The sequence below is a fragment of the Limulus polyphemus genome, unplaced genomic scaffold, assembly GCF_000517525.1.
Source record: "Limulus polyphemus unplaced genomic scaffold, Limulus_polyphemus-2.1.2 Scaffold922, whole genome shotgun sequence".
Taxonomy (NCBI): domain Eukaryota; kingdom Metazoa; phylum Arthropoda; class Merostomata; order Xiphosura; family Limulidae; genus Limulus; species Limulus polyphemus.
Window position 1 is genome coordinate 206,589 of NW_013666532.1, and position 10,102 is coordinate 216,690.

Sequence of the window (10,102 nt, forward strand, 5' to 3'; positions counted from 1 at the left end):
CATTTATGTGTTTTCTTAGTATAGAGCTATCTGCTGTGTCCACCGAGGGGAATCGAACCCCCCAATTGTTGCATTGTAAATTCGAAGACTTACCGCTGTCCCGTCAGGAGACACAAGTTTAGGAATGAAGTTACTTTACACTGATATGCTAAATTTCACACTGCAGGACAAACTGCATTATTCATTTCATGACAGTAATTTTTATATGTTAATTCCAATCAACAACTTCAGACTTTAACGCATTACCAATCGTGTAAGGTTTTTTTTGTGTATTTCTTTATAATTCCATTTCTTTTCCAGTTTTTAGAGTAATTCACAAAAGATAGGCAATTAACCCATTAACCGCTGCAGGAGCAGCTCAGCTGCCATTTGCCGACTCACAGATAAAACTGAGTTGCCATCAATCGTATTAAAACAGTAATTATCGTCATTTGCATAAAGTTATATATACGTGCGACTTACGGATATTTCCGTCATTCGTAGCCGAGCCATAGAACTTCAACGACAGAAATATCTGTTAATTGGTTAAAATCAATTACTTATGAGCATAGATTGCAATGATTAGTGTCCTGTAAGATAATCAGCTAATCAAAATAGTGATTAATATCATGAAATCAATTAACTAATCAAAATTAGGGTTTCTTATTACTACTCTTTTTGATTATTTAAGTACTGGCATTTGTTTGCTATCAAGTACAAAGCTACACAATGGGATATTTACACACCATGGGTAACCAAACCAGAGTTGTGTTATTTTAAGTGATTTTTTTTTCAGTCAACATGTGATGGAATAATTTTTTTTATAGCCATCTTGTGAGAATAATAGATCAGTAGAATGCAAGTGATTGAGCCCCGTGATTAGCAAATTCTACTAACCACCCAACTCTATAATTCACCATGGAATATTTATTACCTATATATATATTCATCCTTCCTCTGCCCTACACTGATTTAACTCTCTGAATATGTAAACATTGATTTTTAAACCCAATAATCTTTAAAAAAAAACACAAACCATGAAACACTGAAGTCCCAAAGCAGCTTACCTGACACAATTATTTACACATTTAGAAACTATAATTTCATTCTCACATTTAGGACCAACTTGTATAATGAACTTAGCAGATTGACATGCTATTTTGACAATACAATCACCACACTTCTCAAATAGTCCACGAGGTTATAAAAACAATGTCTGAGCTGGAGACAGTATGATTAGCTACTCACCAAATAATTTCATTTAACTTAATTTGAATGGAGCCAGAATAGTTCAAACATGAGGTTTTGAAAAATTCAGCCTCAGTTTCCTTGTTTGCCATCGCGGTGTTCACATCGACCAATTAATGGAATTTTTTAAACCCAGTTATAGCTTAGTTAGAACATTAATTAAATTACATAGTTTTAGAACATTCTATTTTTTGGGGGAATGTCAATATTTTTAAAAATAAATTGCATATTTGAATTAAAAAATAATAATTTTACATGCTACAAACAAGAACACAACCATACCAAAAAGTAGGGTTAAATTTTGACAAGATATTGATGATCAAATACAACAACCATATGCAAGTACTACATGTCTGGTTTATATATTTTTTATTATATATATATATATAAATTTTTTTAGTTATAAAAGTAACTAAGATAAAAAAAAAGAAAAGAAACTTATTATGTTAGATGAAAAACTTAAATGAAAATAGTATTAAATTTCTCCACAAGGAATGTACGTGAGTTTCCCGTGCATTTTGTGACTCAATACTTTGTTTACGGTACATTGATCTATGCTTTTGTTGGATGATATATTGCTTTCTTATGCTAACTTAAGTTAGACACAGTTTGAAAAACAGCAACATAATAAAATTAAACAAAAGCATTTATGAAAAGGTTAGAGAGTTAAACCTGTCTGTTATCATCTGCAGTCATTCTAGAAAAAAAAGATGTTCTTGTGACTTTAATTCATATTTTTTACTTTTGGCTACAAATTATTTCACTACAATTAATATCAGGTAGAGATAAGGCATAATGTTTTACAAAAAACTTGATGTTCATTTACAGGGTTCTAGAGTTCAAATAAATAAGATGTGAAAACTGTAACATGAAAAAAAAAGTATGTTTGATCTTAACACGAATATCTCATACATTTATCCATCACAAATTCGTAGAAAATTCTTTAGTAAAAATACTTTGACAAAAAAACAATAAAAAAACTTAAGTTTTGTGTAAATCAGATCTGTAATGTTTACTAAAAGTTAGCATACATGTAGCAAATTTGGAATTATAATAACCACTAATTCTCCAGGGCCATTCCAATGAACCAACCATGTGCACATAGGGTTTAGTCAATTTGATAGCAATATTTAAGTTAGCAAAGTTACACAATAAATCCCAGCTGCTGATAACAGAGACAACCATTAGGTTTAACACCATATACTACATTGGTACACCACTAAACATAACCTAACTTCGATGACTCCCTGATTATCTGACAATCAAGTTAGGGCCTACACCTCTATTCTGGTTGAAGCTCTTGGACCAAGACATAAACCTTAGATCTTTCCATTTGATTCCGTACACACATTCTGAGCAACAATGTCCCAGTAAGCACAAAAAAAAAAGGAATCCAAGTGACTAATCAAGAAAAAAAAAGGATATTCTGAAGAGAAACCACTATGACATGGAGGGAAAGGTTATCACTGTGCCCGAGAAACACAAAAACATTTCATTGAAATTAATACAGAACCTGAACAACGCACAACAAATATATCACAGATATTAGAAGCTTCAACTAATAGTCTTGATTCATGGTTTACTAGGGCTGTAATAAACTGTGGATTTTGACCTTTGAAGATTCGAACCTTCTATAGTACTGATATGCATACTTTACTGACGACGTCCCCGTAACTACTGGTTTATATTTGATTGAAAAACCCTTTTATTTTTCTGGTAATACATATAAACGAAATAAACAATTTACACAGTATAAAAAAATCTGTTATAAAGAAGAAGAATGTTTTCGTATTCAAAATAAAATCCTACATTATAAATATGCATCTGATGTTACTTTATTCAGGAGCTACATACAGTAAGCTTGCATTACAAGAACACCATATTTCAACCACTTAAAAGGACTGCAGCTGAATTATGCAAATCTTTGACGGTCATTATTTTAAACACTTTAGCAGTTATTCTTTTTAACATAAAACTGTTGATTAATTAGACATGTTTAATAAAAATGACAATCCAAAAATACAATAAAAGGAACTTTTACAGCCAGCAAGATCTGTTTTCAATGTTTTGACCTACAGTATCGGGTAGAAATTACATTGAAAAAGGCAGTTGAATTTCAAAGAACATTACAGTCTCATGATGGTGAGGTCAAGTTTGTAGGTGGTGTTAAATAACTTTTTTTTCAAAATGAAGTGGATAAAATATTAATATAGATATAGGGGAGTTCTTGGATATTTATATAGCATTAGCTTGATGAATACCAGTAGTGCTTTAGCTATCTTTCTTCTGTTGATGTCAACATTGTTTTCAATGATGTTTTTGTTTCTTTGATATGTTCAAAAACATGCAAGGGTCCTGTAAGATGTTCTTTAAGTCTCAGGATTATTTCTCTTTCAGTTTCTCCAATATAAAAGTATTTACATTAGCTGCATTTGATTTTGTTTGTAATTAAGCACAAAGCTACACAATGGGCTATCCGTGCTCTGCCCACCACGGGAATCAAAACCCGGATTCTAGCATTGCAAGTCTACAGACATACCGCTATGCCATTGGGGGGGGGCTTGCATTTGATATTGTAGATGTTCTTACTTTTATTGGAGTAATTGTAACTAATAAGGTTCTCGATTTTAATATCTGGCTTTTGTATGATTATGATATTTACATCAATGTTATGTTTCTTCAAGAAAAAGAAAGATTCTCATACCATATCAATAACATAATTCTGAACATTCATTTTGTAACTGAAAACACAGAAATTTCTCCATAAGCTATGTAAATGTTCACATCATAAGAAAACAATCATAAAGCAATTAACTCAAAAGAATACCTTAACTGGAAATTGCACACTTCATCGAACAGAAACTAAGAACCTTTAAGTGTACTATGCAAATAGAATTTAATATATTTCCCATGTGAGTGACAATATATATATGGTTACTGTTCAAACATTATCATGATGAGCTTTCAGATATTTAGAGCTATCTTTGGCTAGTGGATAAACCTTGGAATACAGTGTGTTGTTATTGTTTACACTTTAAAATTTTGTATTTTTTAAGTGTTTAAATACATGTACTTTTCAGCTTGTAACAATGTTCCAAAACAATGGCCTGCTTAAAATCAGGCAAGGTGATAGTACATCATTCAGCTCGCCAAATACTCACTTACACTCAGTGTGATACACAGCTCACCAAATACTCACTTTCATCCAGTGTGATACACATCTCCCCAAATTCTCACACCCAGTGTGATACAACCAATCTTTTACACCCACATGCTTAATAATCAACAAAATACAAATTCCAAATGAATTTATACCAACAACACACACACACCATTCAATTTTTATTGCTCTGAGTATTTGTTCTGTTTAAAAATAAACAAAACTTCCATACGAAGAATATTTAAGTCATTGCATTTCTTTCTTTAAACATATCAGTCAAGTATGATACTTCCAACATCAAATGAGTACTCAAAGTGTTTAAGGTGGGAAAAGGCTTTTCTGTTTAACATGTGAACACCTGCAATTCACCCTATTGCTGTGTAGTTCGGATGTATCCGAATTAAACATTATACCCACTGACTGTAATATTTGGATTTACTCCACAGCTACCAAAAAAAAAAAGGTTTCCCTCTACTGCAACATGCAGGAATATCCCCTTGTACTTGAAACAATTGCCAAACCTGCATGTGTGCTTCCATCTGTGTTCTATGCCATGAAACCTGGATGTTTATGTGTCTCATCACAAAACTGCCAACTTTGCAGGAACAGATACAGAATCTATATATCTTAGATATTGTTATCTAAATAATTTGTTTTATATTTTATAATGCCTCTTACTGACTTAGTTTTGCCTATATTTATACCATTTACTGGAGAACACTTTTTTTCTAATTTTACTCAAGTTTTTGTTTAAATCATTATTTTAAGTTTTTGTTTAAATCATTATTTTTCACTATCCAAGGAATATTACTGTCAGATATAGAAAATACAGCTTCCTTCAATGTTGAAAAAGTAATACAAAGGGTCAAATTTATACTTTTTTTTTTTTGGTGACTAACCAACACTTCTCGGGAATCAGCCTGAAAATTAATTGCACCGTGAAAGGTTTAAAGGGATAAAATGTAACACGGTACTTAAAATAATCATCACCAGTCTTATGCAAGGTTACAGTAACTTCACTCTTAATTCTAAAAAATGATTTCAAAGTAAGAGCTCTTTATATAATACACAGTCATCTGAATACTTCAAACTTAAAGCAGTATTCCATTTAATTTCTTTAAATTTAACATTTAAATACCAACCAGCTACTCTTATTTTACTCAATTCTCACTTGTAGGTGACAATTACAGAAACTAGACTGAACATTAACATAACCAAAATTACAAAGGGAATAGTCTCATCACCATTTCATTGCCTATTTCACTTGTTTCTGGTATATGGTTTTTGTTTGTACTTTGGAGTTCTTGTTTGTTTGTTATGAATGTCGTGCAAAGCTACACGACGGCTATCCGCACTAGCCGTCCCTAATTTAGTAATGTTAGACTAGAGGGAAGGCAACTAGTCGTCGCCACCTACCGCCAACTCTTGGACTACTCTTTTACCAACAAATAGTGGGATTGACCGTCCCATTATAACGACCCCACGGCTGAAAGGGCGAGCATGTTTGGTGTGACAGGGATTAGAACCCCCGTGACCCACACATTACGAGATGAGCTCACTAACAACCTGGCCATGCCGGGCCTTGGAGTTCTTGACACATACACACACACACATATATATATATATATATAAGCAGGTAAACTAATTCAAAGATGCTGCAACCCTTACAATTAAAATATTTCTGTCCACAAGTTCCATACTCAAATTCCTTTTTGTTTTTCCAAATCACATAGCATCAAAATCACATCATATGACATTCACATACAGCAGCTACACATACATAAAGGTAAAGTTAACATTTTAAACATCAACCTTCATGTCTATCCATAGAAAATTGTCTCAAACTATATATCATTATGTATATTATACAGTGTCATTAATAAAATAAGCCAACAAGTATTAAATAAACTAACTTACTAGCATGTGTGGCAGCATTATTGTACTGTAAAACTAAAGGTTTTAAGTGTAATAGGCCAGTACTGCTAATAGTAATACTAGCAAAAGGACTAGTCCTACTGTTAATCACACTAAATACATTTTAATAGCACTTATTTTAGCAGTAGCACTACTAAGCCTACAATAAACAACATTGAATGTATTTGTAACGTAGCAGTACTAAGTACTTTACCACTTACTAGTTCTAACAGTAACAGTATTACTATCAGTAATAATGTACAACTACAACAAATGTTTAATTGGAATCAGGATTGAAAGTTTAAAACTATTTATTTTAGTTATATGTACGAAAAGGCCGGGGACTATTTGTTCATTTTAAATATACTAAAAGAGAGCGTTAAACACATTTATTTTGCCAACACTAACATTAGTTAACACTCACTCACTAACACTAACAGCAAACTACTTATAACTATTATTATTAGTAGTACTGTGTTTCAGCACCACAATAACGTTAGCCTAGATTAGCTTACTTTAGTTTTATACTTATTCATTCTATTCTAAAGACTTGCAATTTCTACACTTTCAAAAGTTTCATATATCAGAAAATGCATTATTTGTGTGACAAATATATTACCAGTTGCAGATTATTCTACGATGAACTTTTATCTTCAGAAGTAAAAAAGAAAAGAAACTAACGTTACTTTTATTAGGCTAAAACAAAGTTAAGCTTAACAGATTCATCAAACCTATGGCTTGTATTAGAGATTAACATTGGTTGCATTCTTGACACAAAAGACACTCTACAATTTTTCGTCGTTTGAGAGTATGAACAGTCAACCCGAATATTGACTCTTCATACTCTCAAACCTGTGCATTTTGCTCATGAGAAATTAAATAAAAAGTGTAACTACGTATATTTGACTTTCCGGGACTTTGTGAAATTATATCAGCTGAATGGTAAAAACAAACAAACAACAACAAAAAAGTTAAAATTTAACCTCCACCTAAAAGAACAACGTCTTTACTCCATAAGCTCAACAAAAATGTTAAACCTGAAAGAGCACAGCTACAAATGACTTATAAACACAAATGAAAATTATATATCTCACAAGCCCAAGACCTGTAATAAAATATTACATTAGTTTATATGTTGTTAGCCATATTTTTAACATTTTGATTTAGATGTTTATTTGTTTGAGAATGGATAAAGCAATATCTACAAAGGTCACGAAAATTAAGATCTCTATAGAATCTAGAAATCTGTAGTATGTTAAAATAAGTGTGCGATATAAATACAAAGGATAAACGAATTAGTCAATCATTCAGTGAATAATTCATTGAGTTAACGAATGAATCAGTTCAATAATAGTCAGTGAATTATTCAGTTCTGTGATTCAGTTAGTAAGCTAAACAGTGAGTTAGCTAACCTGCTTGTTACCGATCAAATAGTGACAATAAATTTAACAATTTATTTGTGATTTAGGCGTATCATTAGTCTCATAATTGCCGTTCAAACGTCATTTGTGAAGTTAAGTTGTGATATGCAGGGATATCATATGTTTTCTGTCTGCATTAGTGATATAGAGATTTTTATAAAGTTTTTGCTTATTTAATTTCTGTGCTATAATGGCAGCAATACGTAGTTCAGAAAATCTTAACGATTACTTTATTGTATTGCTTCACTTCATTGTTCTCAACATAAAGCAATATCGTTTCTGCCCAAGAGGATATTGCAGTAGTATACAACATCCACGTTAAATTGATTGTTATTATAATATTCTTTGCTGGCAGATTATACATTGACTAAATGTTACAGATGACCAATTCTGAGAGAGGAAGAAAGATTATGAGGTGACATTGTTTACCTGTTGAATCTAGGTGTACTTTCTTAAGCTAGTTAAATAGGAGGTAATAGAGTAAATACTTTTTTAAATCATCATATTTAGTTCAACAGACGTATATCCCAAGAGAGAAAAAGCTATGAGACTAAGCACGGCCTAGTAAAAGTGACTCTGTATGTATATGTGTGTGTGTATATATATATATACAAGCACCAATGCTACATTTTCGTTTTATTTGGGTAACAATAAATATTGTTACGACAGCTGAAGTCACGTGACACTGCTAGTGCGTTTGGCGCTGGTAGTGTGCGTGAACTTTCTCGAATGATCATGAATGATCGGGGAGGCCCGAGTGTATTCGAGACGCCCTCTTCGTTAGTATATAAGCCTGGCAGAGAAGCCAGCGATAGATAAATAATTAAAGAAGCGAACAGTAGTTACGGTAAGTAAAGTGTGTGTTTTGCACTCGTAGAGAGCGAAGTTATCGAGATTGTGAATCACTGTGATTTATAGCGTGTGTTATAAAAGTTGTTAAGTTAAAGTGACGAGAAACGTATTGACTGTGGAATTATTATGTACTAAAAGTTTGTATCGATAAAGAATAAACTGGTTTAATCAAGAAAGGACTTGTATCGCTGAAGTTCCTGGGAAAGAATTTCTACCAGAAATTAACAAACAAGCAGATTCATAACAATATTGTTTTAATTTTTTCAACTTTGTCCTATCTCGTTATTTTACACACATGGAAAATACTGTTAAGTTAATTAACTGATCAGAATCACTCTCCCTATTTCCTGAACAAATCTATAGTTATTTGCAAATACGTCAACCTGATAGTTAACAGGAAATCAATAGTTTTTACCCGAAAATACCACAAGTAAATATGAAAGAGAAATTTTGGTGTCATACCATCAGGATTTATTCTGAAGGTTCTGAAACAATCACGTGTGTAATGACTCTTGCTTAATCTCCTGAGTTAATGGGTTTGAAGGAACACTTTGCATGAAAATATGAGCATTTTCTGTATGTATAAGAACTCACAACCAGAGTGAGAATTCACTAGCAGAGAGATATGGTTGTATGGGAGAGCCATCGAGTCTTGAAGAAGTATTCTCCAAGCACAGGGCTTTTGTCAATGCTGCAAGGGTCCATGCCATCAGTCAGCCTGCAACTGTTGACTCAAGAGTACTTGCTCTAGACAAAGTCTAATATCTGTGCCATGTTACCTGATTATAAAAGCCACGCATGCAATAAACTGTTTCATGTTTATAAAGCAAGTAACTTTAACTTGGACAGTGATCTACCTGACAAGGAATGATATTCCAGTGTTATTTTGTAATTTTGGCTGACCAATTGTATAGTGGAATGATTATAGTTATGGTAAGCAAAGTGAAAATAATTGATGCTATCATAAAACGAGATTTGCATTAGTCACGTGTAAACAAAGAGTAAACACAAGACTTCTAACACACCTGTGGGTGTTGGTTAACATTGTGAACACACTGTAGTGAAAGTAATTCAGTTAGTTGTTGTTGAGCCACCATCTTGTCCCACAAGCACATTGGTATATTCTCCCACCATATAAACGTAGACAACGCACATCCAATAAAGCAATCATCATGCCATCTTTCTTGGAGAACTAGGAGGACAAAGCACTGCAATACAGCAAATGCTGCAGGATGGAGTCACATAGCCTTCAAAAGATCTTGATCATCTCCAGTAGTAATTGTTAGAAAGAAAGACGGTAAGCCAAGACTCTACCCTCAAGTAGATTACCATCAAATTAGTTTTTAAATCCACATCACGCATAAAAAAAATACCCTACTAAAGATCTTCTCCCCATTCCTCATTGTTCCTGGCTTGTCTATCTTTACACGTGTGGAGACTGCAAGGTCCTCCTATATTGGCAAAACCAAACGCCATTTAAAAGTCAGAGCCTACGAAAATATGGTAATTTCCATCAAAACGCAAAAAA

General features: G+C 32.7%; 1 protein-coding gene across 3 annotated transcripts in view; it reads right to left on the reverse strand.

Annotated features, from left to right (window-relative positions):
- The window catches only part of LOC106461258 (sentrin-specific protease 6-like), a 64,518-nt gene extending 57,443 nt beyond the window's left edge, over positions 1-7,075 (reverse strand). For 2 of the 3 annotated variants that reach the window (XM_022388119.1, XM_013921065.2), the window contains exon 1: positions 6,921-7,075. The gene's annotated coding sequence lies outside the window, so the exon portion shown is untranslated. The remainder of the gene's footprint in view (positions 1-6,920) is intronic. The other variant, XM_022388120.1, reaches the window with a different exon arrangement.
- Between the last annotated feature and the right edge of the window lie 3,027 nt (positions 7,076-10,102).